At 33.1% G+C, this 25,687-nt stretch overlaps 1 protein-coding gene across 1 annotated transcript in view; it reads left to right on the forward strand.

Moving 5' to 3' along the window:
- Positions 1 to 14,408: 14,408 nt before the first annotated feature.
- Positions 14,409 to 25,687, forward strand: part of LOC111085479 — a 24,037-nt gene continuing 12,758 nt past the window's right edge. Inside the window, exon 1 of the mRNA XM_022384267.1 lies at positions 14,409 to 14,597. The gene's annotated coding sequence lies outside the window, so the exon portion shown is untranslated. The remainder of the gene's footprint in view (positions 14,598 to 25,687) is intronic.

Below are 25,687 nucleotides of genomic sequence, written 5' to 3' on the forward strand. Positions count from 1 at the left end.
GAATTTTGCAACAACTCAAAACAAGTGGCACTGCTTTTGAAACAAGCCTAAAACAAGTGGCACTGCTTTTCGAAACAAGTTCAAAATAAGTGACATTGATTCTCAAAGCTGCTTGTTTATGGCTTACCCTCAAAATGGCGACTTGTGCGGCTTAGTTTGAATTTGGAATGTGTCAACTGGAAGGGCCAGAAAATTCACAATTGTGGGTGTGCGTGTTTTTTTTCTTTTGTTGTTGTTGTTGTTGTTTTAATTGAACAGGAGTAGGGATAGGACAATTCTAAAACTGTAATGATCTGTAGGCTGTTCAATGACCCAATCAATCACCAAACCCACTTCTACAATAATTGTACTGTGTGTTGAAATCAGCCATTACAAAAAAAAACAACAAAAAAACAAATATGCGACTTCAAAATAAAACAAGCTCAAAAAATCGCAATCCGCGACACCCAAAAAATTAAAGCGACTTTTTAGACAATTAAGTCCCATTCCGTTTATTATTCCGCCATCACTTGTAACATATTGCTACTAGCAAATGGCTGTTGAAACAATTCAACGGTAAATTTTCTAAAAATAGTGATGAATAAATAAAAATATGTGAAGTTAATCCAATACATTGAATAATAGCGTATATGCAATATGATTGTATAGTGGACCGTTTATAATTGTATTTTCTCATTCCATGTGTTATTTCAATAAGGAAAATTGCATTGGGTTTGTTTTTAAGCAAAGGAGACTGACTGCAATGGATTGTTGCTTAAAATGTTTGGGTTTTGATGCAATGGGTACATCCAACACAATAGAGCGCTCAGGTACACTGAGTAGAAGTGTGTGTTTGTTTTTTTTCCGCTGGATGCCACCATTCCTTGTCATTTTACTGAGCACCAGAAAAGACCGCTACCGAAATGAGCGCTTTTTAAAAGATGCCGTTTCTGTAAGAAGTGTGAAAAGAGAGACATTCAATTCAATTCAAATCAGTTTATTCGACATGTTACAATGAAATCATGTATGTATATAATACTAAATGAAAAAAATGTATATAAAACGAACAACAACTACATACTCAAACACGTTCCTCTCTTTATGCGTTTTTTCCTTTCATGTTCCTATCTTCGAAATATTTCTTTCAATCAGTCGACAAAGGAAATTCCTTTTTTTTTCATGAAATTCCCTCACAAAAAGAAACATATTTGTTCTTAATAATTTTTTTTCTTATATTGACCGTTCAGTACATATGAAACTGACGGGTTGATGTTGATATCGATATGAAATTTTAGGAATTGCCAAAAAAATGAACAATTTTCCTGTAATGTACTTTTGAAAAGAAACATTTTGATATGTGATTTGTTTTCTATGATTCAGGAGAAACAGAGTGTTACAAACAAACCGCTGTGACATTTGACTATTATATATAATAGATTATCAATAAATCATTTTCATTGCTTGATACAGAAAGATTCAGCCTAATTGGACATTTATATTCCTTACTTCCGGAATCATCCAAAAAAAGATATTGCTTTCTTTAGAAGTAACAATATTTCAATTATTCTTTAATATACATCATTAGGCAAAAAAATAAGAACTTCTTAATTTTTTATTAAATTTTACTTTACAAAACTCTCGAGGCCACATCACAATAAGAAAGTATTGTCAGCACATTGTAACGCACGGAAATATGCCCTGACAGCGTATATCTGATATTATAATGAAGGTTTAATCGCATTATACAATAATCAATGCAGTAGTTTTTGTCATTGCGCCACCAGCATCTGTATATTTAGTTCACGACGAATTCCCGAACACTTAACAATGAAAGGCTACCACAGATAGATTTATGGATAGCATATTATATCACAGATTTTCCAAGGAAGTATATTCGTATATCCAAATAAAAAGGAACGCAAATCCCAGGACATAAAAGTTCCATACACAATTTTCTATAACATCTAGTGAATAACATTGGTAAAAATGAAGATCAACTATATGATGATATGAAGATATAATACCAAGTTCTTGTAATAAAGTATAAACCACGAGAGCACAAGCTGTTCCTCACACACACACACACATCAGTAAAAAACAAATTACTGAAAAATGTAAGAAAATACTTTGTTCACGAGAGATAAAAATTTGTTGTAACAATGGAAAAGGTTTGGATGAACTTGAACAATTGTGGCAATAAACTGGCGATTTGCCTACGAACATGAGGTTATGATCATGGCTATCATCAAGTTATCGCTTTTTACTGAAAATCTTTTTGTGTATACTGGACGTCAACGAACTTCACAGAATATCTCGACTCATTTGTGACTGGTACACTTTTCCAGATTTATTCTGGTGATATCGTTCAGCTATCGTGTGTCTTCGCCTAAAAAGGAGCCCCAACTCCCAGTACAGCAGCTCGTAGTCTGCTTTTAGTGTATGTGTAGAAATTATAATTACAGACACGTAGGTCAAGTATCTATTGAAAGCGTTTTGATGCAATAGTTCGGTGCCGTTCAGTATGACTGCTAAGTTTCTACCCTCTACAAAGGTTGCGGTTTGTTGAAAAATTCACTATGGTTCCTGGTAATGTTCTCATTTCCATGGATTGATTCTTAGAGATGTTTTCAAATATTTTTTAGAAATACAGCTTTAACATCACAAATCCTCAGATTATTTTTTCTGGACTCAAATTATTGCTTTGAGATACAACCATAAACTGTAACGCCTTATGTGTAAAATAACCTATCTCCTCTTGCTGATGGCTCAAAAAATAATTTTCTTTAATATGCTTCAACACTTTGAAAATCGTAGATTCAAGGTAGGAACAAATGTCAACGAAATTAATTAAATAGTCGTGCACGAGTGAACACAATAGAAGCAACAGACATACATTTTGGTTAATGCTGATATTACTTACATTATATCCTTTAACCCTGTAATTCGTGTTATAAGATGAAATTCGCTGAGTACACGGTAGTCATTAGCCAAATGTAAATATATATTACATCTACAGTATGTTTCTCTAATACAACTGGCTCTTGGTATCGCGTTATGTGGCGCCATCTTTAGAAAGAGAGGAGAAATTCGCTTAATTTTTAAATAAAATAACTTCCTCATAAAAACAATTTGTTTTTGTTTGTTTGTTGTTAAACACAAAACTACACAATGGGCTATCTGCACTATGTCCACCACTGGTATCAAAACCCGGATTTGAGCGATATAAGCCTTCAGAGTTACTGTTGAGCCACTGGGAGGCATAAAAAACAATAAAAATACATTACTATAATGGTGAAAAAAATAATTAATTAAAGAATTATCAAAACACAGAAGATTCGAATAGTTCCTACAGAGCAAACTTATCATTCTTAAAGGACAGAGTAAAAATGTTTTCAGCATCTCGTATGTTTAGGTTCAAAACGACCTCAAAAAGGTTGTTCGATATGCAAGACTGTTCAGTTTAAGAGGTATAACTTAGTCTATATGTTGATTTAATATTTAATGATGATTTACTTTTCATAACAAGAGTGTTAAAAGTTAATTATTTAAAAAAACGATAGTTATGACAAGTTTCGTTATGCACCTGTACGAGTCGTACGTTGTGAATGTAATTTAATTGCTGTACTAGACTTTTGTAATATTGTTGACGTCATCTTACTCGAAGCTTCTAAATTTTTCTCGTTATGTGTAATATTGTTGTTACTATAGGGTTAGATATTTCTAGATTTTTCTCCCGCGTTTTGAAAATACCTGCAGATACAGAAGAAAGTTAAGTTAGTGAAAGTAAAAGTGAAAAAAGTGAAGTTAAACTGAGTGGCTGTGCGTTTAGCCATAAAGAGTGTCTAGAGGTGACTTTAGTAGAGGAGAATAATTAGTCTTGTCAACGTAATTGAACCCGCCTATGTGGACTTTGACGAAAAAAGAAACAATTACTTAAAACTTTGGATATAACTGTGATACCCAATAATATAACTAATTTCTGTACATACGTTTGACTTATCTTCAATATATATTATTTTAAAACAAGTGGATTGTGTGCTGTCCGTTTATTGTTGAAATTTATCACCAACATGTCACAGACACCTACTGTAAATAATCCGGCCCTATAAAAACCTGACAAGGGTCAAGGTTCACTAAAAGAAGTAGTGTGCAATTGTAAAACTAGACGTTTTTTAACAACATCATAAAAAGTAATCTGGTTCTCAACCATGATCTAACTAAATCAGAAGACATTCCTCTGAAGGACTTGTAGAACAATAAATACCTTATTATAACAAATGTTGACAAAGATGACAAAAATGTAATTTTAAGCAAAAAGTAGTAGAATCGTGATGTCAATAAACTGTTGTTTGATGGTTTACAGTCCAAACGGAAATTTTACCCAACTCAAAGCTCAAACAAAAATAATAATATTTGAATAAAGTGAGAGAGAAAAAAGATCCTTGTCCCTTCAAATATTATTTCTTCCAGATTGTATGCTCTTCCCAAACTCCCCCCCCCCCCCACAGATAGCTCATTGTGTAGCTTTGGGCTTAACTACAAACAAGTACAAGAGAGGATTTACCCTTTAGACCGTTGGCAAATTGCAACAATAGTCCGACCTGCCCATTAGTCAAATATTTTGTGAACAGACTGTCGCCACTAGTAAATTTAAGTAATCATACTCTAAAGAACTTCAAAGAGTTTGTCATCAAGTTAAAAAATGAAAAAGTAAATGAAAATTGAATTGCGTCCTTCGACATTTAAAGCTTATTCACCAAAATTCCAAGTGATGTAACCCTAAACGCATGCCCTGATCATGATTCTGATTGTGTCCAGTTGGCATGGTTGAGAATTTTGTTTTAATACTAAAAGATTGTTTTCAATTTGGTCATAAATAGATGTGTGTGTGGAATAATTGTACTTATGGTATCAATACAGCAGGATAGAAACTAGTCTCTTTAATGGGCTATCAGAAGTAATGCAAAATGTAATGTGTATAATATATATAAATATAATAGTACTATCTGCTGTCTGTTGTATATCCATGTAATTACTTCGCATGGTGTGGATGGATATTCATTGGGTCCATGGGGAGATACACAGAAAGTTGTGGTTTCACATTTTGTATTTAAATTAAGAAGAATTGACAGTAAAATTATTTCAAGTGTAAGAAGGAGACATGTGATTGGTCTAAATTCATGCTCCAAGTTGTATTAACTATTTCACGCGCCAGGTTGCAATGGAATGGTTTTCGGCATGTTAAAATGGAACCGAAAGCGATGAGAAGGAAGCGAACAAGGCAATATTTTAAGAGAACATTTGAAAATAAAAGAATGTTTCTTATGAAAAAGGTTGGCAGTATGAGAGGCTACCAAATAAAACGAAGAAGAAATAGAAAGGTACCAGCAAGTTATTGATATCACACCATCTTTTTTCATCGCATATTACTAGTATATGCTGCTTTACCTCCACAGTTCTGCATTGAACAGCACATCTCCATCTTATTGGATTCGTAGGTCTTTTAGGTAAGCACTTATCACCACAAATGAGACAGTTTACGCTGTAGACGAGTATTCAGATTGTCCTTTTCGAGTTGGTGACTTCCCGCGATACCTCCGTTATCCAATACGTTTCAATTCTCGTTAAATGTGATTTCAATGTATAGCTTAGACACACATATTGTGAAATTTTATTATCAGTTTCGGATCTTTTTCAAACGTTTCTTCCAATTCTATGTGAACACTGTCTTTCCACTCAATGTCGGATGCAAGGATTTTCCTTAAGCTCGTTTACCAGCCGATAATAAGTGAATCGGTCTTCTAACATTTAAAGAAACAGATGAATGGTGTTTTTGTCGTATTGAAATATTAGCAAAGATGCGGTTTACAGTAATTATAGTCCGATTTAATATTGATACATCAAACACTACTGCAACCGGCTTTATAATATCCCCTACTCGGACTGCTTTTGCACAGAAATTTTGTAACTGGTAAGTTTCTTTTCGTTTGACCAATGTAAACCTGGTCACCAGTTCTATTAATTTGATCTATACCGTCTTTTTCAACATTGTAATTTTTGAATCTTTTAATGATCTTAAATAATTTACCATTTTACCATGAAAAATAAATGCGACATTATTTCTAGAATGTCTAAATGGTTTTGTTAACTTTCTGGAAATTTCAGGAAGGGAACTTATACTTTTAAAACTGCTTTTTTATAAGATTCTTGGGGGGTCAATTTATAATACATCGTTTGCAGTTTTTTATTTGTTTGGAAAGCTCTATGAACAGTAATTGGTTAAAAACATTTACAACAACCACCAATTTAAGAAGTTAAGATACGACTCGTTAACAACCACCAATTTAAGAAGTTAAGATACAAGTCGCTCATCTCAGAACAAATAATTTTAATGCCTCCTAGTGGCACAGTGGAAAATCTGAGAACTTAAAAGGTAAAAAACGGGTTTTGATTCTCGTGGTGGGCACAGCACAGATAACCCATTGTGTAGCTTAGTGCTTAAACTATAAACAAATTAATCTTAAATTCTAGAACTTCCTTCAAATAATATTAGAAAAAAAGTTGTCTAAATCGCAAAACAAAAAAGAACATTCTGGAAATTTTTTCCACCCTTAATTATTCAACTATTTATCATTATGCTCCTTTCCTCTTATAAATAGGCTGAGACCCCAGTGGCACAGCGGTATGTCTGCGGACTTACAATGCTAGAATCCGGGTTTCGATACCCGTGGTGGGAAGAGCACAGATAGCCCATTGTGTAGCTTTGTACTTAATTACAAACAAACAAACAAAAAATAGGCTGAACTTTCAATGTAATGAAAGACCTGATGATGGCAACAGCTGTTGCCGAAACACCTGCTCATGTATTTTATCATGCTTATAAACGTCGTTTGTTTCGGTTTTTAGAGATCCTGCTCTGTACTTTTTGTTTTTATCACTTGTGGTTACAAATAATCTTAAATTTTAGGGTTTCCTTCAAACAATATCTGTTGCTTTTTTCTGTTCAGTAATCTACGGGTTTTTTCGTTCTATTGGTTTTTATTTTAAAAGATTCAGCAGTAAAGGTTTCAAGTTATACTAATATAATAATCAAGATATTAAGGCGCCTCCTTTGTAACTTTAGAATATTTTCATAGTGTGTTTTTTAAAGTAAAGTAACTATTTCTGTATTAGTCTGGTTAGTCATGAAAAAATTCAATATCAAAACTGAAAAAAGTTATACTCAAATGAAAACGATTATTTATAAATATTTTTCTTGATTATGTCACTAGAAAGCTTGATATACTGTGACTTGGTATACTGTATTTAAACTATAATTAATCCTAACTTTAACTAAGCTCATATTGTACATAAATTAAACAAAAACCATTCGTTTTCACAATAAGTTGAATTATTTAAATGCTGGTTTTCATTAAAAAATATGCAATACAATATACGAATGCTAAGAGCTTTTTATTTATTTTGTGTGTGTGTTTTATAGCAAAGCCACATCAGACTATCTGCTGTGTACAGCGAGAAGAATCGAACACTTGATTTTAGCGTTGATAAACTCGTTGATTTACCGCTGTTCCACCGGGGGAATTTCAGTTATTAGTTTTAACATCACATTTTTATCTTACAAGCACTATTTTTCGATCTCGATGTTTTGGGTTTTTAATAAGGCGGTTTTTGTACATTTGAATATTTTTAATAAGGATTTTTTTGTTACTTAAAATCTTTGACATTTCGTAACATTAAATATTTTAACAGGGCGTTTTTTTATTACTTTAAATTATGTAACAAGGTATTTATGTAAAGTTATTTTTTTATTGAAATATAAAGAGAATTCCAGCTAGCAGTAAAAAAAAAGTGACGTATTATGTTAGAATCTTACAAGAACATTTGCCTCTTTTCTTAATCATTGTTGCATATATATAGTTTAAACTTGCTCTCTCTCTCTCTTACTGCCTCAAACACAGTTATTAATATTTTCAAACATATAAATGGATTCGAAATTTTAACGCTTGCGAAACATGTGTATATATAATTTTACGTAGACAATATGAAAAACATGGATTACGTTTTTCATAAGTACATTTAATGGACGATTACGGTTAAAAGACAGAATAACAGATGGCGTCAAAACTGTAAAATATTGGAAATCGTGGTTTTGATTGTATTCGTAATTTCGAAGGTTTTCTAATTAATATTCAGATAACATTTACCTAAAAATAAGAAAAGGTGAAAAAACATCAATAAAATATGTCTTAATATGTGTGCCCCCCGGTTGGTCAACGCTAAGCTTACGGACTTGCAACGCTAAAGTCCGGGGTTCGATTCCTCGCGGTGGTCAGAGCGCAGATTTCTCATTGTGTAGCTAAAACTAAAGTAACGAAACGAATGTTCTAGCATGCAGAATTATACCAGTAAAATACATCAGGAATTATTTCTTATGCATATGAACAACTGAAAATGAAACTAGTTTTAAAGCGAAAACTTTTCTATAAACTTAATAGCGTATCATTAAGGCTAATGTTTTTTAGCATAGCTCATTATTCTGAAACTTCTTAATATCGATTAATAAATGATCACCTAGTTTTAAATTTATTATTATTATGTGCATGGTTATCACTATTAGCCATCATAGCTTTAAAATGAACAACAATGACGGTATCATAACTTAAACATGAATAGTAATGATAGATCTACATAACACTATTAGTCATCATAGTTTAAACATGAACAATATTTAATTGAGGGCAAAAGTAGAAAGAAACCCAGAACCTACTTTTAAATATATCAGTTGTTATAACGTAAAGAGTAGTTTCTTGAGGAAAGAGGCAGGCATTTTTTCAAGACAGAGCATTCATTTTCCATTGAAGTCAGATCAATAACCTGATAGCTCAAAAGCAGTTTATGAATAACGTCACGTTAATTATTAGGTTTGTTATTTATAATTAAAATGTTAGTTTTATCCGTTTGTAAAATAAAACGCAGACAGAAAAGTAGCCTTTAATTGATGAACATTTAGTAAAATCCCAATAAAAACCACTTTCACAAATAGTTTTTTAAATAATGTTTCGATAAAAGTGTAGGGCAATAAATCATTTGAGAACGAAACCACGAGATAGGCATCAGAGAATACAATATTTTGTGTCACAGCCTAGGCCTTCTGTTCAGCAAAGTTCTTACCAAGTTTTCGTTTTCAAAGCTGCTGAAATCTACACAAGAAGTTAGTGGAGGCTATTATTCTTATTATTTTATTCTAGTTGGTAAATTGATTCTAAAATACTACGGTGTTCCTTTTGATCTATTGAAGCATATATAAATAAGATTAGTAAAAAATGTTTATATAAAAAGGGGGATCGTGAAAAAAGTACAGACACAAGTTGAATCAAAATGCAAAGATTATATTTTCAAGCCTACAACTAGGGACTCTAGGAATAAACAAACAAGGCTGGAAATGGTGTCTATATTATTTCATCAAGCTACGAATCTCTATTTTGACTCCATGTTTACAGTACTTATCAATTTTAGCGGAGTCAAAATAGGGATTTGTAGTTTGAGCAAACTGTCAGCAGCAAATCTCCAGCCTTATTTACTCACTTTTTGCGATCCTTATGTGTAGATTTTAAATTCTCAATCTTTAAGTATCTTGTATGTTGGCTTTGTTACTGCACAGCAATGGGCAAATATATGCCTAGAGTATGACACAACCCCCACTACGCGCATATAATATTTTACCAGTAGAAGAGCAGCCTTTTCAAATCAAACACATATTTCTAAAACACCATTTTAAGTAAAACTTCATGTCTTTTAAAGTAATTCTTTACTGACCCATGTGGCTTTGTGCCTGAGGTGTCGTGTAAACACGCGTTTAATACGCGTCGAGTATATAGGCAGACAGCCACTCATAACAACATCGCATCTATTACGTATTAATAACCACGTGAATCAACTTTCAATGAAAAATAATGAGCTTTTAAATATGATATGGACATTTGCAGCGCTTCATGCAGTATATCTGTTTAGGTTTGGTGCAAAATACCCAGTCGATTTTGATGTAGACTTGTGAAACAATAATATTAATATGAACAAATGAGCAAATTTTGATTTTGTCTGCAATCGTGAAATCACTCATTTACTTATTATTAATGTTGTGGTGGTCTTAAGTATTGAAAAGGAAGGTTTTGAGTATTGTTTCAATAATAAGTCTGGTATTTTAGGTGGTTTTTGTCCGAATATGTTATTTGAGTTTGGAGCAAATTCCTGTGCGTCCCCTATTATCAACCACTATTATGGTTCATGATATATTGAATTACTTAAGGGAAAAAGTAAAGTTTCTTTATTTCGTGTAAAAGTGAAGTTTGTGTGAGTGTTGTATTTATAATTTTTCAAAAAGTAACATTACAGGGGTGTCGCCAGGATTTTTTTTTTTCAAATGGGGGAATGTATTATAAAATTATAACTCTATGTTCAGTAGTTTTAATGTTCCGTGACCATAGAACAGAGTTGCACCGACAACCATCTCCCACCCACCTACTGACAACACCCATACACTATACCTAAATACCTGTTTAACAAATCCTGTATTGTAAAAAAAAATGTTTCGGTAAGGTCAACGCTAGTTTTGTTTTGTTTGTTTGTTTTTTGAATTTTGCGCAAATCTACACGGGGGCTCTCTGCGCTAGCCGTCCCTAATTTAGCAGTGTAAGAATAGAAGGAAGGCAGCTAGTCATCACCACCCACTCTTGGGTTAGTCCTTTACCAACGAATAGTGGGATTGAACGTCACATTATAACGCCCTCACGGCTGAAAGGGCGAGCATGTTTGGTGGGACTGGGATTCGAACCCGCGACTCGCAGATTTCGAGTTGAGCTCCCTAACCACCTGGCCATGCCGGGCCTAGGTCAACGCTAATCTTGGTGTCATCTTACACAGAAAAAGATTAATAATAAGAAAAATCTAAATCTCTAAGGTAGATAGTGCTTCCTGATAACTCAATATTAAACTCGAGGGCTTATAACTCTATGTTGGATATACAAGACTGTTTAGTGTAGGCGTTATTATTCAATTTATATTGCGAGTTAATTTGTTTTCTATAACAAGAGAGTTAAAAGTAGTTATTTTAAAGACGATAGTTATGATAAGTTTGGTTGCGTAACTCTGTACAGGTCGTGTTTGCAATTTCATTGTTGTCGAGGCTTTATTAATATTGTTGTCGTCATATTGCTCGAACCTTCGCTATTTTTCTGGTTACCTTAACTGAGTATTGTTAAATCAGAGCCGTTTGCGTACTTTACAGAAAGTTCGAGGATTAAGTGATCAACCTATAAATATAGGAGACCAAGCGAGCGCAAGAACAATTGGAGTACAGTGAAGAAAAAAGTACAGTTCAGTCATAAAATTAGTTAGCGAAATAAAACGTGACGTTAGCTGGCGTGTGAGTGATTAGCCATAAAGGGCGATATTTTAACTTGATTTTCACAGTTTGATAGAGATAAAGAGAATAAGTTGTCTTATCAAAGAGTGTTCTAAAGTAACTGAACCTGTCTGTGTGGACTTTGACGAAAAGGAGACAATTATTTGAAGTTTAGGATACGACTATGGTAACCCACGGGGTAACGTAAGTGAATTATTCACTGATACTATTGTGATAAGAGTAGAGAAAAACAGGTCGTCTTAACAATTGGATTCTAAAGTAATTGAATCAGCTTGAGTGGACTTTTAACAAGAAAATAGAATTATTTAGAGTTTTAGATACAACTTTTAAAAATTAAAAGATAAGATCTTGCTTTCAGAAACACTGGGTAGTGTCATCTGTAGTTTAAAGGCTACTCATTGATTCCCCAGCGCTCTAAAAGTCAAAAGCCATATCATGATTCACCAGGGTCGCCTAAAGTTCAAAGGTACACCTGAATCTCAGTGTTTATACTCTGACTACCAGTATGTTCTGAAAATCAAATGCTACCATTCTGATTCATCAAAGAAACCCAAATCACATTAATCGACTTAAAAAGTATTGCTTCCCAGTTATCGTAGCTCAGATTTTCGGGGGATGCAGAATTCGCTGATAAGTGAATATTTCTAATTTATTTCACAAACATAGATATGGTGCGTGGTGTTTTATCATCTGAAATATTTAGTCATATTTATATATGTACTGAATGTTGAGGAATGTTTATTCAAGGTGTTATTTAACTCAATGGGACGCTCAATGTTCAATGTTTTTGAACGCAGAGGAACGCTTCTTTAAAGCAAAGGAATGCTTGTTTTAGGTGTTCTTGAACACAAAGGAACACTTGTTCAAAGTGTTCTTTAACACAGAGAAACGCTTGTTTAAAGTGTTCTTGAACACAGAGGAACGCTTGTTTAAAGTGTTCTTGAACACAGAGGAACACTTGTTTAAAGTGTTCTTGAACGCAGATGAACACTTGTTTAAAGTGTTCTTAAACGCAGACGAACGCTTGTTTAAGGCTTTCTGCAACCCAGAGGAACACTTGTTTAAAATGTTCTTGAATGCAGAGGAATGCTTACCGAATGTGTTTGTTCGTTGCATCGTGTTTAGTTTTTTCTCTGTACAAATTTGGTCAGATTTTCTCTGTCGTCTTTCTAACGGATAATCTTGTAGGTAATGACGAATATTAGTGTATGCACTACTGATATTTGGCTTGAATAAATACACGTGATTCGGCGGTGTCAATAGGATCCAAAGCTTACTGCTTTTGATATATTTGGTTTGGATGTAAACGCTGAGAAGCATAACAGAATACACTCTCTTGATCAACAAATTATGAATATTAGGCAATATATCATCTGCAACGCTGGTAACAACTTCACAGAAACAAGATGTTCCTTTCTCATAAGCTTGTGTAAACCGCTGCTAACTGGCTGCTCGGTCGGCAGATCACACGGTTGTTCTAATGATCTAATCGATAGAGTACTGAGTCTGGACTACGGAAGAAACAGATTTTTAGTTTGCATTCTGAACTATTAGCGACACATAAAATAATACACAATAACGCATATTTCGAAGTTCTATTAGTTGTTCTGAATATGAGCAGAGTGAGTAACTTTCATAAATTTAGTAAAGGTATTGAAATACTTGCTTCCACATCCTATTTTATAATATTTTTGTTGTTACTCTAGTTGTAGTTTTGCACTACATTTTTAGGTAGCAAGATAACATTTTAAGATTTCATATACAGTCAAATATTTATCTGATTTGTCTTCTGTCCATTGAATATAACATGAGAAGTGTTTTTACCGTGTGACGTACTGTGTATTTTAACGAGAAAAAAACAACAACAAATGACAAGATTACTGTGTAATACATTAAGGTTCCCCCTGCTTTGGAAAGCAACGACAAGCCTTTCCTGACACAGTCACATGTACTTTAAAAGTACTGATTTCGTAGGTTTCACTACTCTTCTAGACTGATGTATACGTGTATATATATATATATATATAATCCGAACGATAGCGTAAAAAAATCCAAGTGTACATTATGTTTTTAGTATATTAAAATTATCAGTCACGACATTTTTCGTTTTTACACCTGTGAAGTTTTCATCATTTCAATGTGTGACGTAATTTACGTATTAAGGCAACCTGATCTTTATATACGCATCCATCTTGTTTATTACGTGATCACTTCATCTTTATGTCTGCTTAAAATATTACCTTCATATATTTCTACTTGTATAAATTGACCCCCCCCCTTTGACATTGTTTATGTTAGGACATTTAAGTTTTCCTTTACAACGTAAGTAACTTAACTGAAAGTGGTTTACTTTGGGATGAATCAAGAAAGACAAATTAGACGCGCTGATTAATACAGCTCACCATGTTATGAGGTCTGAGCATTTTTAGTCTTGTTCTTTCCCAGGGTTACTTATAACGGTATGAATTCTCGAAACTGCATTAATACAGAGACAAGTGGATAATATAGGGTTTATCTGGGTTTAATGAGTTGCTTTGACCATAGCACAATTTTTTTGGGGGGAAAAAGATATTTCATTTAAAGAAAAAGTAATTAAATGCTATAAACTACATGATGGAACCACAGACATAATAAAACATGTGGGTTGAAAAAAATTTCGAGTATCTCCGACTTTCAAAGGACTCGTTAAAAATGTTTTTTGACTTATCACGGAAAGAATACATTACCATATCATGCTTCAACAAAATAATTTCTTCCTTCAATTTTAAAGTAAAATTATACTAAAACATAGATATTAAAAACAAGAATATCACATTTCACACTGAATACTGAATGCACAGGGAAAATATTTTGCGTTTTTGTAACCAAAGAGGGCAAACTAAACAAGGCCTATTAACATGACTCATTCAAAGCATACACATATCCTGATTACAGCGCCCCTTGTGACACAACTGGGAAATCGATGTCCACTGTAGTAATGCGACAGTGAATCGTTTTCGCAGTAATATTCGCAAAACCGTCGGGTGGTAAGTACGCATTGAAGAATTTTCCCGCGTTTCTGCTGCCGCTTGAATATTTGGAAATCCTGACGTCGAAACAGTTTAAGTTGACGAGTGCGAAGAGGGTGTGGAATGGACTTTATTTTTGATACTGGTAGAGCTACCCACAGCATCACCTGACTACAGGAACTTTAACGGTAAGTTCTTGAATAATACTCTATCATGATTTTAGTAAACATCTGAATAGAAGTCTTTAAAGAAGTTTTCCAGTTGTAAGTTTGCTTCAAACTTAGTTCTCAAAGATTTAAAACACACACACATATAGATATTGTTCGTTACTCTTTCGAAATGTTTTATTTGTTGTTTAGCATAAAGCTGCACGTAAGGCTATCTGTCCTGGGCCCACCACAGGCATAGAATCTAGAATTTTAACGTAATAAATCCTCAAGCCATTAGGAGGGTAATTTTAAAATATAAACATTGCAATACGTTTCCCCTTATTTTTATTTATTTGAATTATTCAACGAAGCTATTTCTACAAAATACAAATAATTTACTAGCAAGCCTCATAAATAACACGAAGAAACTAGCTTCGAGAAAGTTATAAAAAAGATGGATACTTACTTTGCCCAAACGTTTTTAATTAAAGGTGACTCTCTTTGAAGATGAGTAAAACTTCATGAACGATCTTGTTTACACTGCTAATTACAGTCCCAATATTGGTTTTGACCAAATATTTATTAATATTTTCTTTTTAAGTCGGACCGAACGCGGCCCTGTGATTAGTATATCGGACTGTGGATCCGAGAACCCGTGGTTCGAGCCCCATTACTGCCAAAAACTATCATGCTTCGCATTTTGAGGCCATGGGTGCGTTATAAGAGTGACGGTTAAATTTCACTATTCGATGAGAGAGGAGCCAAAGAGTTGACGGTGAGTGGTATTGACTAGCTAACTTCCCTTTAGTATATCATTTCAAAATTAGAAACGGCTAGTACAGATATTTCCTGAGTAGCTTTGTATAAAATTCTACAAAAACAACAAAGGTTTTAATTCATAGTGATATTTCAATATTCCTTGTTGCATCCAACCTAATCGAACCAGCCCATTGAAGTGCAAAAATTAGTGTTTTTAAGTTTAAAATGTGCATATCTTATGAAATGTGATTAACAAAAATCTTAATTAATAGAAAGTACTATGGCAATCTTTAAGATAAGGTAGTGTAATGGTCTTTCTGAGTATCTGACCTTCCGTATTTTTTAGTTGTTTTTTTGCTAAAGTTCTCTTTTAACAAGTTGTGTTCACAATTGTTAAAAAACAAGTGTATAATTCTGCTATTTTTTTTCCCGAGGAACAAAGATTTTGATAATGATCTATAGCCCTTGAGGTTAGCTGGGAAAGACTAATATTAAGAATAAAAACGAAATTATAAATAATGTGATCTAGGTAGTAGACCCTAGAGATATCTACTTTGTTCACAGCAGTCGTCTGCTCTATTGACAGGATTTAAAGAACGATAGAGACTCACTAGTAATTTACGGCTGTGTTGAAAGAATGTCAGGAACAATTGGATCTTTCTGTATGATGTCTACTTTTACTTTTTGTCTGTAGGAACCTTCTTGAGGAGGAAGTAGATTTTGATAAAGCTTTGAAAATAGTAGATATTCATATGAGTTACAGATAACTATGTTTGTAAGTACAAGCAAAACAGTGGCATTGTTCATCTTTACAAAGCAGAGAAAAGTAGAAACTAAAGTTCCTCTGCTTTGGATTTGTTATCGAACTAACTGAAAGCAACTCGTCAATTTAACATACTAAAACATGGGAATGCGTAAGACTTTAAACAATGAGAGTTTAAATCAGCCAATCGTATAATAAACGAACACGACAAGTATCAATTCTAGTTGTACATTTAATCTGTCTGAATGATAATTATTATTAACACTGATGAGGTATGTGAAAAAAGCATTCAGAAAGGTGATCAATAAGTTAGAACAAATAGTTATTTGTTTAAAAAGTGGTATCTTTGTCAAGTCCTGAGTTAATTTGTTTGTTTCGGATATTCTCACAAATTATGCAAGGGATATCTGCACTAGTTGTCTGATTTTTAACTGATATATTAGAGGGAAGGTAGCTAGTCAACATTACCTACCTCTAACTCTTAGGTTATACTGATCAAAAGTGGCATTTGACCTCAGTCTTATAACGCACCCATGACCCTGAAGTGCAGAGCGCAAATTTATGGTAACTAGACGTTAGCCATGAACCTTTGGATTCACAGTCCAGCATACTAACCACTGAGCCACGCCAGGTCCTTAAGAAATATTGGTTAATGAAAGTGATGGAAAAATATAATTAACTTTGGCTACTGATAGATTACAAATGAAAGTAGTCTGTCCAGCAAAGATTTGGTTTGCTAATAAAGTGTCAGTTAAATTATATGTGTATAAATTTCCGGTGATTTAACTGACATGCTTAAATATCATGCAAGCATTTAGTTGCAATTTTAAAGAATATATGTTAAATAATGTGTATATAAAACGTGCAATTTTGCTATCCATTAAGAATCCGAATAAAACTACTACACTCAACTAAAGTTCCTACAACATATAAAATATGCAGTCTAATCCTACATGTATATTGTAAAAATTACGAAGTTTTATTATTGTACCGCCCCCCAGTAACACAGCGGTATGTCCAGGTTTCGATACCCGTGGTGGGCAGAGCACCATTGTGTAGCTTTGTGCTTAATTACAAACAAACACATTGTACATTTTGGGTCGTGTGTTGGTGGTTCAAAATAGTTATATTTCACTAAGTATAGCCATGTAATTTGAGAGAATTAGTTTCTATATCAAGTGGAGTAAACTACTTTTAACGGTCAGAACTAGTTTCTATATCAAGTGGAGTAAACTACTTTTAACGGTCAGAACTAGTTTCTATATCAAGTGGAGTAAACTACTTTTAACGGTCAAATCTAGTTTATCTGATAAATGGAGAAAAGTACTTTTATCGGTCAGAACTAGTTTCTATATCAAGTGAAGTAAACTACTTTTAACGGTCAGAACTAGTTTCTATATCAAGTGGAGTAAACTACTTTTAACGGTCAAATCTAGTTTATCTGATAAATGGAGAAAAGTACTTTTATCGGTCAGAACTAGTTTCTCTGTCAAGTTTAGAAAACTTTTAACTGTCAGAACTGGTTTTCCATCAAATGGAAGAAACTAATTTTAACGGTCAGAACTAAGTTTCTCGGGAAGAAGTGTTTACTTTAAAATAAACGTACGTTTTATTGTACTTTAAGTCATTAAATTTTCTTTAGATTTTTCCTCATGTTTAAAACAGGAATACAATGTGCGAACTGTAAGTATGATTTGTTTGCTTGCTGTTAAGCACAATGGGTTATTTGCACTCTGCCCACCACCAGTAACGAAACCCGATTTCTAGCGCTTCAAGCCCTCAGATGTTCCGCTGAGCCACTGGGGGGCTATAACTGTGTGAATAAATAATTTTTATTTTATTTGTTTGGTGGGATGTTTTTAATATGGTTTGTAACGCTAGTGAGTCTTTTTTAATTTATCTGTTTATTTGGCAGGATAGTTTAGTGTTTGGTATTTAGTTTATTTGCATGTTTGGCATAATGGCTTGCAAGGTTTTGCGTGTGGTATTTAATTTATTTCCATGTTTGGCATAATGGCTTGCAAGGTTTGCGTGTGGTCTTTAGTTTATTTGCATGTTTGGCATAATGGCTTGCAAGGCTTTGCGTGTGGTCTTTAATTTATTTGCATGTTTGCCATAATGGCTTGCAAGGTTTTGCGTGTGGTCTTTAGTTTATTTGCATGTTTGGTAAGATGGTTTGCAAGGCTTCATGTGTAGTTTTTAGTTCATTTGTATATTTCCCAGGATGGTTTGCAAAACTTAGTGTGTCGATGAAACAAATACCTTCAAGTTGTGTCTTTAGAGGAATGGTTTATAAAGTTTCTAATCAGGGAACAATAATGGAATAAGTACAACTATGTGTAATTTCATGCACCATATGACCCAAGGGGCACATTAAATGTTCAAGCATACTTAGACATAATTAAACAATCCATCATAATTCCTCTCGTTACTAAGGTTACACAGATCAGTGAAAACTTTGATGATAAAACAATAAATGTTCATACGTTGTAATTATTACTAATTATTCGAGACAACTCATTCCGGATATCTTCACTCATCTCCATCATTATGCATAGCATTTTAGTTAAAGCGTTTACTGCACAAATACATTTGTTAAACTGTCTATTGTGTGAAAGTTTTTAAAGTTCTAAATGAATTACTGTTCTCGTTGCTTTAAATCGTCTAACAGATATGTATTTTTGTACCAATACCATAGTGTAAATTACAGAAAAACATTGCTTCTATAGCAACTAATATTCGTTGGTAACCGCTTACCAGACTCAGCGTTGATAGGTTTGTTTACATAAAAACCATGTCTGTGATAATTGGGTTCACTTGTAACATTATATGTGTATGAGTTAATTTTAGCTTTAACTGTAATTTTAACTGCAACATCACGGGTGCATTAGCTAGTTTTATTTATAATTTTAACATCACATGCGTTATTGACTAGTTTTACTTGTAACGTCACATGTGTACTAACTAGTTCTTATTGTAACTGTAACATCATATGCGTTATTGACTAGTCTTACTTGTATCTTTAACATCACATTTGTTATTAACTAGTTTTATTTGTAACGTCATATGTGTATTAACTAGTTGTACTTGTAACTGTAACGTCACATGTATCTTAACTAGTTTCATTTGTAACTGTAAAGTCACATGTGTTTAACTAATTTTATTTGTAACTGTAACGTCACATGTTTTTTAACTAGTTTTACTTGTAACTGTAACGTTATATGCATCATTAACTAGTTTTACCTGTAACTGAAACGTCACATGTGTTTTAACAAGTTTTACTTCTAACTGAAACGTCACTTGTGTTTTTAACTAGTTGCATTTATAACTGTAACGTCAAATGTATCTTAACTAGTTTTATTTGTAACTGAAACGTCACATGTATCTTAACTAGTTTTATTTGTAACTGTAACGTCACATGTGTTATTAAGTAGTTTTACATGTAACTGTAGCATCACATGTGCTATTAACAATCTTTACTTATAACTGTAACATCAAATGTATCTTAACCAGTTTTATTTGTAACTGTAACACCGAATATGTATCAACTAGTTTTACTTATAACTGCAACGTCAAATGTATCTTAACTAGTTTTATTTTTAACTGTAACACCAAATATGTATCAACTAGTTTTACTTATAACTGCAACGTCAAATGTATCTTAACTAGTTTTATTTTTAACTGTAACACCAAATATGTATCAACTAGTTTTACTTATAACTGCATCGTCAAATGTATCTTAACTAGTTTTAATTTTAACTGTAACACCAAATGTGTATCAACTAGTTTTACTTGTAATTGTAACATGTGTTATTAACTAGTTTTACTTGTAATTGTAACATGTGTTATTAACTAGTTTTACTTGAAAATCCATATATAATTGTATATAAAAAACATACTTCATCTGGAATAAGACATTTGTATAACTTCTGTCGTTCATTGTTTTGAATGAGAGTATGATTTGTTTGTTTGTTTGAAGTTAAGCACAAAGCTACACAATGGGCTATCTGCGCTCTGCTCACCACGGGTATCGAAACCCGGTTTCTAGCGTTGTAAGTCAGCAGACATGCCGCTGTGCCACTGGGGGTATAGGCATGTGAAAAAACTATATATATATATATATATATAAGTATGACGAATGTACTTCAATGGGAGTAAGAAGTTTCTGACTTTTGTCGTTCATTACTTTAAATAGTCGTATTAAAAACCTTATTTAATGGAATATAACGAATGTACTTCATTGGGAGTAAGAAGATTCTGACTTTTGTCGTTCATTACTTTAAATAGTCGTATTAAAAACCTTATTTAATGGAATGTAACGAATGTACTTCATTGGGAGTAAGAAGATTGCATGACTTCTATCGTTCATTACTATGAATAGTCGTATGAAAACCATATCTAATTAAATATAACGAACGTACTTCATTTGATGTAAGAACTACGGGAAAAATTAATGAAAGTATCAACTCAATTTCATTCTAAAGCGTCGATGTTGAAATATACATTAAACATTTATGTTTCCCGAAACAGTTTTTTTTTTCCTGATCGGAAGCAGGTAAAGGACAAAAACTGCGCAATATTCGAGCTTTCAAAAAACGCTGATATGCTTTCTTTCGGTGCTAAATTTCGACGGCTACTATCTCGAGCATTTTGATGGTAAATGACAAAATTTTCGCCTCAATTTCTTTTCAATGGTACGTCATCTCCTGCAATAAGTATCACCATTTCCGCTTGATTTACAGTGTCACGTGAAGAATCGTTAACTTCTCTCTGTGAGCTAAGGGTATCCAAAAAATCAAAATTTGCTGAGCGACAGCTCTGAAGAAAGAGATTTTATTTTATTTTTTATTGTAGTGAATCTTAGTTTAATAGAATGCACTTAGATTCACCATATAAGTGAGAGAGTCATCGCATTTTGCTTTATATTTCTTAGATTAATATACACATACACATTTGTTCATGTAAAATAGATGTGTGTGTGTGTGTGTGTGTATGTGGCTACGGCTGCAATGTTAACGGAAAATATTGTTGTCTGAGCATTATACAAACGCTTCGTTGATAACTGGGCAGTGTAAACAAAATATTTTGCTGACTTGTCTGAATTAATTTCAATTATTGTTGACTGGACAGTGTTGAAAAGTTGTTGAGCTTACAGTATTAGAACTTATTGTGAATTGGACAGAGATAATAAATATTATTGTCGGTTTGAGTTACAACCTTAAATGAAACGACTGTTGATTAAGCGGTGCTAACATAAGTTGTTGTTGATTGGATAATGTGAGTTGAAACCTACGAATGTTGACTGGAGAGCGCTAGGAGATTCTATTCTTCACTAGATAGTGTTAACATAAGTTGTTGTTGATTGGATAATGTGAGTTGAAACCTACGATTGTTGACTGGAGAGCGCTAGGAGATGCTATTCTTCACTGGATAGTGTTAACATAAGTTGTTGTTGATTGGACAATTATAATAAGATTATTGTTATTTACACTATAATAATAATAGAAGCTTTTGTTGTATTGGCTATGATAACAGAAGCCATCATGGAATGAGCAGTAATTACATAGCACTTTGCTGAATATATGGTGCTAACAAAAGTTACTGATGATTGGACAGTGAGGACAGAAGTTATTGGTGACTAGCTAGCGTTGAAAGGTTAATCGGCTATACAGTACTTATAATAAAAACAAATACCTTCGTGATATTAAATCCCTTGAAGAACTTTTTTACATTCCAAAAAAAAAGTCATAAAGTCTACTTGACAGGATGGCGAAGATAACTTGCAGTGTTGTTTCAAAGTGGATCGGTTGTTTTTCATCTTTCCTTCTGAGGAACATGGAATGTTCGAAGGGCGCATCGACACTAGCTTTCCTCCCTGAGTTGTTTCTGTGCGCATTATTCACTTAAGTAATTCTATAATTACTGTCGAATGGGTGCTCGTTTACGCATTTAATTACAGATTTCAAGAACTCTAACTTTGTTGTCTTTCAGAAAGAAACTGATTAATTCTTGCCTATATATTATCAGTTTACAATCTTCGAAACATTAGGCCTGCTTTGATTTAATAAAATAATTGACTCGGAACTCATATACATGTATACATGTATACTAAACATTATATGTGTGTGTGTGTGTATATATATATACATATATATGCACATATATGTTCGTACAATTGTATATTAGTTTATAATACATGTATGTTAGCTTAAGACCTTTGAGTTAATTTGCTGTTTGGTTAAAATTATACTTTTAGCTCTCTGATTTTATTGTTTTAGGACTAACTTAAATTAGCGAATGTAATTTATAAAACATTAAGGAATTCATGGGCAGACAATTATTTCTCATGAAAAGAGCCAGTGCTAAGTCGAGGCTTAGAATGCCTAATGTGTAACGAACCGAAGAGTGTGAAGAAAATGATGACGTGTATAAAAACACCTGGACTGGACAACCAACCGACTTTTCCAACACCGTTTAGTTACATCTAAATTAAATGTTGATTGAACTGTGAAAACTAACTAACTGGTGATTGTATAGTGTTAATAGAAGCTACTATTGTTACTGTTGATTGGATAATGTTAAAAGAAAGTGTTACAAAGTTTATTGTTGATTTTTTTCCGTGTAAAAACTTTTTATAAGAACTTCTTATGAGAGACAAGAAAGAACAAAAAGTATAAAGCACCAAAGCGTGTCCTTTACAGATAGATAAAAGCAATACATAATTACAATGTTTTTTATTTTCATAGCGAAATAATAAAGGATTGACGGTGCCGAAATTTCAATATGATGGAGATACGCAGGTTACCATAGCAACCGTTTGATTGATAAAACTTTATAAAAGAAATCTTCCTTGGTTTTCTGTAGTTAAAAGAAACAAAAAAGTTAAAAACACGAAACAGCTGAAGAAAGATACACCAAAGATATGGAATAACGAAAACAATACCAGCCAGGCTATTATATTTCTGGGTGACACAATACAACAAAATAATGTTTTAACACTTAGTAGGAAACAAACACTATTTCATAAAATTAATACTTGAAACTTGGTGAAACTACAAAATTACAGAGTTGAGGAAACAAAGAGAATTGTACGTTTCACAAATATAATAACGATCATAGTTTCGCCAGATGACGCCTTTACGGGCGAAACCATGGTTGTTATTAAATGAAATATCCGTGAATTGAACAGTTGTCTTTGTTCTACTAAATTCTGTGAACTTTATATTTATTAGATATTATATTTATCAAAAACGTTGAAACAAAATAAAGAAACGGATGATACAAAAGAGGGGATTTCAAAACTCTATAAGTTAAGCTATCATGTGTTAATTTAATGTTCTTTTTAATATCAGTAAGTATGCTGGAAACTGTGAAAATAAAACGAACCATTGTGTACGTCCCCCAGTGGCACAGCGGCATGTCTGCGGACTTACAACGCTAGAATCCGGGTTTCGATACCCGTGGTGGGCAGAGCACAGATAGCCCATTGTGTACATGAAGGACGTAACTATGTTTGTTGTAACTTTATTTTTACCTGGTTTTCTTTTAAAAATAGAAGTTTGTGATTTTACCAATTTAAATTTTAGCTACTAGGGGACAAAGTGGCAGAAAACAACTAACTGCTTGGAAGTCAACAATTACATCGTCTTATTATCTTCTAAATCACGAAATGTTGACCTGGAATTACATAATTGTTCTATTAACTGGGAGCCCATTGAAGGCTAGTAAAACAGACTAGAACTTATTAAAGTTCCTTAGTGAATTCCCTGTAGTTAAGAGCTAATTGGGAATTAGAATAGCCAATTAATCACCAGAGATCCATCATGAAGAAGAGGAATTGTTTTTAAAGTTTAGTAATTTCTATTCTAAAATTCACCTAGAAAAACATTCGCTTAGATTATTCTTTTTACAACTTCACTATTTTCGTGTTTTGTAACAGATTTAGGTAACTAATTATGAGCTATTGTTTATTTCATTTATCTCTAGAATTATGGTTTGGTTTGGTTGTTATTAAGCACAAAGCTACAGAATGGGCTATCTGTGCCCTGGCTACCACGGGTATCGAATACAGATTTTTAGCACCGTAAGCCTGCAGACTTACCTCTGAGCAATTGGGGAGGGGAGGGGAACAGAATTAAGGTGATCACAATATTAGTAGACAGTAGTAATAATATGTTTCAGCAGTATATTCTAAAGAAGCGTTAGGTGTTAGTTGAAAATAAATATAAGTTGGTTGGTTTTAATCTGAAAACATACAACTTTCATCAACCCATCAGTTTCCAATAAGGCTTCGGACACATTCGGAAATAAAAGGTTCTCTAACCTAAAATAAAAGAAACTATTACTTTTAGGGGTGTAAATTTGTATTTCTACCTTTAAATGGCTGCTGAGAATATTGAGATGCATTTCAAGGTTTCAGATGAAAATAAAAAGTTCGGGATCAGACTTTCTTGAATGTTTACTAATTCTTCCGAATGACCTGTATACAAAACAATCATACTAGTACCTCGATTTGTTTTATAACACATCCAGTTTGACTATTCTGCGAAAATAAAAAGATAGAAATGTTAAATGTGTCGATAGTAAATAAGTAATTCTGTAATTTCAATGTACAAACTGAGCGATGTCTCTTTTGCTTGGATAATGAACCGTAACAGAAATTCACAAGGGTAATGTGAAGTTCGTATCGTTTTACATAACAGAAATCCCTTCACGTTCTTTGCATTTAAACTTCGCACCTATAGTAAAATATTCTAAAACTGGGAAAATATTCTTATATTTTCTTTTGCCCACCAACACGATTGGCATAACATATTACATGTTACAAAAAAAAGTGTATGTTAATATATTACTTTACGCTATAACGGCGCAACAATCGTGTTACGACGGATCTTAGAAGCTTCTGGAAACACACCAACGCCAAGTATTACATTTCATAGAAAGCAAAAGGATAGCCCACTTGATACAGAACTTAACTTAAACGAAAAAAAAAATGAATGTTGAATCATATGCTTCAAACGTAGAACACTTTAAAATATTCATCACAGGAGTAAAGAAGCAATGCTTAAATATTCTACTGTTGAACAGAAAATACTTAAACATGAGTTCACGATGTATTTACAGAACATCTTCACTTTACATACAAATCATTGAAATTTCTCTTTTTTAAATCACATATTTAATGTATAAACATTTCTTTCCAATATTTTATTTCTTTTAATCATGAATATTCAACGCTCTATGAGATGCAATGCAACAACATTTGTGTGATTTTGTTCTGTGCATCAATATTGTTACGCCTCCGGTCGTTCGTTAATTTTCCGTAAAAATTCTTACCGAAGAAACTTTATCGATACAAGTCCTTTCTTAAATAAAACTGGTTTATTTTTTCTGAATACAATTTTGCGATACACTTAATTTCAACAGTAGTTCTATAACAAACGCTATAATTCACAACGAACTTCTCACGTGCTCCCGATATTTCAGGAAGGGACGTGAACGTTCGAGAAGCCTGTGGCGTGATACTAGCGTCACGTGACTCCCGATGTCGTAACACTGCCCTTTTCTTAGTATTGTTCGTCCCGAACAATAGCCACTTACATGAAAC

Source organism: Limulus polyphemus, unplaced genomic scaffold (assembly GCF_000517525.1).
Source record: "Limulus polyphemus unplaced genomic scaffold, Limulus_polyphemus-2.1.2 Scaffold418, whole genome shotgun sequence".
NCBI lineage: Eukaryota > Metazoa > Arthropoda > Merostomata > Xiphosura > Limulidae > Limulus > Limulus polyphemus.